The sequence below is a fragment of the Mustela nivalis genome (assembly GCF_964662115.1).
Source record: "Mustela nivalis genome assembly, chromosome: 16".
In the NCBI taxonomy this organism is placed as follows: Eukaryota; Metazoa; Chordata; class Mammalia; order Carnivora; family Mustelidae; genus Mustela; species Mustela nivalis.
Genome location: NC_139035.1, coordinates 6,741,058 through 6,747,974, shown reverse-complemented (window position 1 = coordinate 6,747,974; position 6,917 = coordinate 6,741,058). Strand labels below are relative to the sequence as shown.

The following is a 6,917-nucleotide window of genomic DNA, read 5'->3' as shown; positions in this document are numbered from 1 at the left end:
AAATTATGTTTTTCAATCTCTGAAGCCTGAGTGAGCACTCTTTTTTTTTTTTTTTTTTTGTCCTGCAAAAAGGATTTCCCAGCTTTTTTATGGAATGTGGAACCTATAGGATCTACTTCCCACCCCACCAGTAATTGTTTTTGCCAGTGTTCTTCACAGTGGTGATGATGTGACATTGGCACAGTTTGCTTTAAGACAAAGCATGCGTTCTCCTTCGTCTATTTTGTTTCAAAATTTTTTTTTTTGGAAAAAACCGTAAAATCAATTAAATGGCTTAGCAGTGCCTGGTAATCAACATCCAAACTGGCAACTGTCATGTTGTTGTGGGACTCGGTGACGTGGATGGTCTGTTCAGGCAGGCATTCTCTGTCCTCTGTCTAAATAGGCCATCGTGCGAGGGCTCAGCTCGAGACGTCAGCAGTTACGTAACAGAGATAGCAGCAGATTGAGTTCCCGGCCTCAAACCGTCTGCGCAGCTCTCCACTCTGTCCTAGCGTGATAGGAGCCATCAGTGAATCCTGTGAGCGGACGGTGGTCTCTGCGATGTTTCTGAAGGAAAACTGCTATAATCCCATAGGATATAATTAAGGATTATATCATAGGATTCCCTGGTGAAGGTTTGTGCTGAAAGTCAACCTCAGTGTTGTATTTCGTTTTTTGTTCTTTAAAGATTTATTTTGTTTATTTGAGAGACAGAGAGAGAGAGAGGGAAAGCACAGAAGGAGAATGAGAGGGAGGAGCAAACTCCCCGCTGAGCAGAGAGCCTGACCCTGGGCTCGACCCCGGGCCCTGAGGTCATGACCTGAGCCGAAGGCAGATGCTTAATGGACTGAGCCACCCAGGCTCTCCAACCTCAAGTGTTTTTACACGGGGGCCATGTTGTACCCGCGGCTTTGCATGCTTTGCACATGGCTCTCTATGCTTTGCAATATCTAGATACATTTTTGGTTAAAATGTCAGGTAAATACGTTTGAAATGGACCCAGAAACAATCCATGGATTGTGAGGGTGTCATGAAGGGAACAAACATGTAGAATGACAAGGGCTTTTCTTGAGCAAACTAGTTTCAGGGGAGGAAAGCCATGGGATGTATAAACTGATCAGTCTGGAACTCCTACCAGCTTGATACACACAAGCGTCAGATTCATAGTAAGTCACAAGCGAAGTTGGCTCATAGAACTTTAATTTGGTTGACAGAAAAAATGTATTCACAGTAACTTACGAGACTATTTCATACCCACATGTTTAACGACCATGTCCTTGACTATAGTTGTGTTATGCCTCTTTCATTTCCTCCTTAACTGTCCTTTTGATTTATAACTATGGCAACAAGAAATCTGGGAGATACACAAATTTAGTATAATTTTTTAAAGACAGAAAGGTAAGCTTAAAACTGGTAATCAAGAATGAATTTGTTCAGGGGGATTAAGAGGTACAAACTCCCGGTTATAAGTAAGTCATGGGAATACAGGATACAACATAGGGAATATTTTAATACAATAAAGCACTATTTTAATAACCTTGCATGGAGACAGCCGGTAACTAGACTTGTGTGGAGCATTTTATAATGTATAAAAATACCTAATCATGCTGTATACCTGAAACGAACAGGATATTGCAAGTCAATGATACTTGGATTGTTTTTTTAAAGTTTGGAACAGAAGCTTTTAATTGCATGGAGTGTTATTAGGAAGGGATTTCTTACAGAAAAGTTCCTAAATTTGCATTCAGCAACTGGCTTTGGTAAGTCATCTAGAGTAGCTTCTACCTGCAATTTGTGTGAGGAGAAAGAAGCTGCTGATTTTTGTCGGCCTTGTGTGATGTCAGCAGACAGAACGCTGAGATCATGCAACACTTCAAGCCAGACAGCTGAGCATCTTCTGATGGTCCTGGAGATGCCTACTGACGCTACCCTGCACTTCAGGGTTCTCCCCGGAGACTGACTACGGGCGCCCGGTGACAGACCAGGATGCTAAGGTCCACACCGGAAGAGCTCATTCCATCCCATCTGCTGTCTTAGCATCAAGCATATGCACTTGTATGTCTCTGGAGCGAGAAGCCTTCCATCCCCGGGACTGAAAGGGGGGAGAGAATAGTGGTTTCCTCTACCAAGCATGACACTCTAACAGAGGAGCCTTCTCTTTTAGAATCTGCGATCGAGACTTCATTTTGCTTCTGTCTGGTGAGGGAGGAGTGCACCGTTCAGGATGAGAGTGGCAAGTGTGCATCAGTAACTCGGGACTAGCCTGCACATCGGATGTTTACGCGGAGGTGAGATGCGAAGCTGGAGAATGGCCCAACGAGACGCAGAAGGCAAATGAGAGGTAGGCACCGAAGGAGAGAGACGTGGCCGTGGAGGGCAACTGGAGTGGTTTGTGCTCTAGACACTCGGAGAGAAAGAAAGCACATAGTTCAGTGGGGTCTCCTTCCATCTCTGCTGCCTCCCAGTTAGCTTTCTGGCCACAACTTGATGCCTATAAACCCATTTCCTTATCCTTAATATGGAAGTCTTGATACAACTTGTGCATATATATATGAGGCACCAGACACAATGCCCACCCCAGTTGGTGTCTCCATTTCATTCCCCGAGGACAACGGGCAACATTGCCAAGTGCTGAGCAGATTTTTAAAAGGATGAGACTGAGGTGAAATCAGACTTGGCCATTCGTTCCTTCAAGAGTATTCAGCTGTGTAACTTCTCATGTAAGCAGGAGCACTCTGTAGAACTAAAGGAGGCAATTAAATAACAATGTTTGAAATGTGTATGCACCAAACAATTGTTTTTGTCATATTGGTGGACCTATCAGTAGGTGCTACTCAAAGGCTAATTTCAAAAATAGAATTCTCTCCAAAGTAATAAAAACACATACGTATGTGTGCGTACATTAAAAAGCAAAAATTTTAAAGGGTCTACTGATTGAACTTTAAATATTGCAGAAGGAATAACCCTTGGTACCTATTCTTTTAACTTGGTCAATTCCTTATTATCCTTCTAATAAAGTGTCACTTATGTTTTTTTAAAGAATGTATTTTTTTCCAATAGGGTCTTATTATTTTCAATTTTTATATAAAATTGCCTGTAATCTTTACAAATCGCATTAACAGTAACTGAAATTCTGACGTTTTCAATTTGCTCTTCTTTGTAGACTATAATATTTTTAATTGAGCAATTAGTCTCTCTGTATAGAGCTACTGATACACCTGATAAGTTCAGAGCAGATTCTATTAAATGGAGGATACTTATAATACTATTTTTTCATCTTAGTGTGTGTAATATCAACTCAGTATTATCTTTTTGCTTCTATTTAGACTAACTGTAATAAGTTTTTTTGTTTTTTTTTTTTAAATCTGAGTGTAGCTGACACAGAATGTTATACTAGTTTCAGGTGTATAATAGTGATTCAATACCGCTCTACGTTATGCTGTGCTCACTACAAGGGCAGCTGCTCTCTGTCACCAAAACCATTACAATACCACCAATAATATTCCCTGTGCTGTGCCTCTGTCCCCGTGACTTACTCCTTCCATAACTGGAAACCTGTACCTCCCACTCCCCTTCATCCATTTTGCCCATCACCACTTCCCTCCCCACTGGCAATGACCAGTTTGTTCTTGGTGTTTGTAGTCTGATTCTGCTTTTTTTTGTTTGTTTGTTTATTCCTTTGTTTTGCTTTTTGGACTCCACAATGAGTGAAATCCTATGGTCTTTGTCTTTCTCAGTCTGACTTATTACACTTAGCATCTAAGATTTTACACCGAGAAAGACAAATTCTTATTTATGATTTTTTTGCCAAGTTATGCTGTGAAATTATAGGATGTCTCCATTAATCCCATTCCAAAATGAAATGTCAATTTGCACAATTATAAGTGGGAATTTCATACAAAGAGTTTTCTCAAAAGTTGAGACACTCCCACTGAAATCATGCTCAGTTGGAGCCCTCATCATGGAATTTGATTAGTTCTCTTGTTTTTGTTGGAGCAAATTTCGATGTCTTACTGTTCGTGAGCTTTGTTTTCAATCACTGCGATTCAAATTAAGGAGCTGTAATAAGTTACTGGTGCTCCATTCATTATCTTGATCAAACACCTCTAACTGTATTAGTTTCCCGTGGCTACAGCGATGAATCACTGTGCATTTAGTTCTGGTTGCCCCAAGTCTGAAGTCTATCTTACTGGCCAAAGTCAGCATCTCTATGGCCGCACCCCTCCTGGGGCTCCCAGAGAGAATCTCTTCTCTTCTTGCCTCTCAGACTCTGGTGGTTGCCAAGAATCCTTGCCTCTGGCCTCATCACCCCATTCTCTGAACCCATGCTCACATGGCTTCCTCTTCTGCCTGCGACAAATGTTCATTTCTCTAAGAATCGAGGTAAAAGTGTCTGCCTTTAGGGTCCACCTGGATAATCCCAGACAAGCTGACCGTCCGGAGGTTCTCTACTTACTCACGCCTGTGAAGTCCTGTTTTACAATATGAAGGAACATTCAAAGGATCTAGAAAGAAGGGCCTGGACCTCCTTGGCAGCCATTATTTCTCATACTACACCAAACAGAGAACAGAATGCATTTACAAACACTTCAGTTCTACCATAGGGCACTTAGGATGATTTACGAAGTCATTCCTCAGAAGCTGGAGGAAGTGTGTGCCCCACCAGCTGAAATTATTTTCAACATGAGCTTCATCACAGAAGTGTGTTTGTATATTTTGTATATAATAAGTGTGTATATATATGTATATTTTGTATATAATAAGTGTGTTTGTATATTTTGATGTCTTCTAGGTCAATCGGAAGACTATCATGGCTTGCTTGAATTGTGTTTAGACCACAACCAGTTCCAAGTACACTCTTGCTCCACAGGTTGAGAACAATCTAGTGATATCATTGTTCTTAACCACCACACTGTGTTCCATGAAAATAAGTATCTCTATTGCTACAGGATCAAAAAACTTTATTCTCAGTGTTGAAATTTTTTTAAAAAAGATTTTATGTGTTGTTTGAGAGAGAGTTGGGGAAGGGAAAGGGGGAGAGGAGAGACTTTCAAGCAGACTGTGTGCTGAGCAAGGAGCCTCAGACAGGGCTTGATCCCAACACCCTGAAGTGATGACCTGAGCCAAAACTAGGAGTTGGAAGCTCAACCAACTGAGCCAACCAGATGCCCCTCAAGGTTGAAGTTTTTAATAGCATTTACAGTAAAGATTCATGATACTATTTCACCTCTAACACCCCAACAAAAATAGCCTCCCCTCGTTATTGGAGATCATGGATTCCTGTTTGGGACACGGTGACTGATACAAAGATGGCACCTTGTAACTCTGGTGAATGAACCCAACCTTGTGGCTTCACTTTTTTTTTTAAAAGACTTTATTTTTGTTTGAGTGGTTTAAGGTTCATAGCAACATTGAGAGGAAAGTACAGAGATTCTCCATTTACCCCCTATATGTGTCTACCGATGCACAGCTTCCCCCAGTATCGCTCTGCCACACCAGATGGTACGTCTGTGCCAGTGATGACCCTATATTGGCACATCATTGTCACCCAGAGTCCATGGTTTACATGAGGGTTCCCTCCTGGTGTTGCACACACCATGGGTCTGGACAACTGCACAGTGTTACGGTGTCCCTTCTGCTGTGCACACAAGAAAACCTGCTAGCCAAAACAAATGAAGTCCACTTCGTAGGATGCTCATGGAAGGTAAATGAAAAAGCCGTGCTTCACAAAGTGAGACAGCAGGATACTTCCTGCAGCCACGTATTTCAAGTTGTCATCCTTGAGCACTGTCTCTTGGAGTAACCATTAAATTCTGAAATAGGTGCCCGAGCTTCTTCAGTAGACTTGTGCCTTCTGGTTTTCACATGGTCAGTCATATCCTAAAGAGGGATATAAATGTGGACAAATATTTTTATCAAGTGGCATGTTTATCTGTAACTTCCTTGATAAATGAAAATTAGTACCTAATTTTTTTTTTTAATTAAAAATGAGCTTCCTGGGACACCTAGGTGGCACAGTCAGTGAATTGTCCAACTCTTGATTTCAGTTTAGGTCTTGATCTCAGGGTCATGAGTTCAAGCACCATATTGGGCTCCATGCTCGGCATGGAACCTACTTAAAAAGAGAGGAAAGAAAGAAAGCTTTTTTGAAGTTTATTACTTCTGATGAGACTTATTAAAATATTTTTAAAAACACTTACCTAATAATAAAGTAAATAAATAATTGTAGATTTATGTTGTACACTTTGGAAAACAGTGTGGAGATCCCTCAAAAAATTAAAAATAGAGCTATTCTATGACCTTGTAATTGCACTACTGGGTATTTACCCCAAAGATACAGATGTAGTGAAAAGAAGGGCCATCTGTACCCCAATGTTCATAGCAGCAATGGCACAGTTGCCAAACTGTGGAAAGAGCTAAGATGCCCTTCAACAGACAAATGGATAAGGAAGGTGTGGTCCATATACACTATGGAGTATGATGCCTCTATCAGAAAGGATGAATCCTCAACTTTTGTATCAACATGGACGGGACTGGAGGAGATTATGCTGAGTGAAATAAGTCAAGCAGAGAGAGTCGATTATCATTTGGTTTCACTTATTTGTGGAGCATAAGGAATAACACAGAGGACATGGGGAGAAGGAAAGGAAAAATGAGTTGGGGGAAATTGGAGGAGGAGACGAACCATGAGAGACTGCAGACTCTGAGAAACAAATTGAGGGTCTGGAGGGGAGAGGGTGGGGGTTGGGTGAGCCTGGTGGTGGGTATTAAGGAGGGCACGGATTGCACGGAGCACTAGGTGTGGTGCATAAACAATCTTGGAACACTGAAAAGATAAATTAAAAAAAATTTATGGTGTACAATAAATAGCAAAACTGTTGAGGCAAGAGTGTTCCACCCATTCACCGTGTATGCTCTACGGCGGGACTGCTTGG

The 6,917-nt window shown here is 41.4% G+C and overlaps 1 long non-coding RNA gene across 1 annotated transcript; it reads left to right on the top strand.

Annotated features, from left to right (window-relative positions):
- Window positions 1–407: 407 nt before the first annotated feature.
- LOC309849325 lies at window positions 408–6,287 on the top strand. The gene is made up of 3 exons (XR_014303658.1): window positions 408–617; window positions 2,147–2,323; window positions 4,775–6,287. It is a non-coding gene; the product is annotated as an uncharacterized lncRNA (long non-coding RNA).
- The last annotated feature ends 630 nt before the right edge of the window (window positions 6,288–6,917 follow it).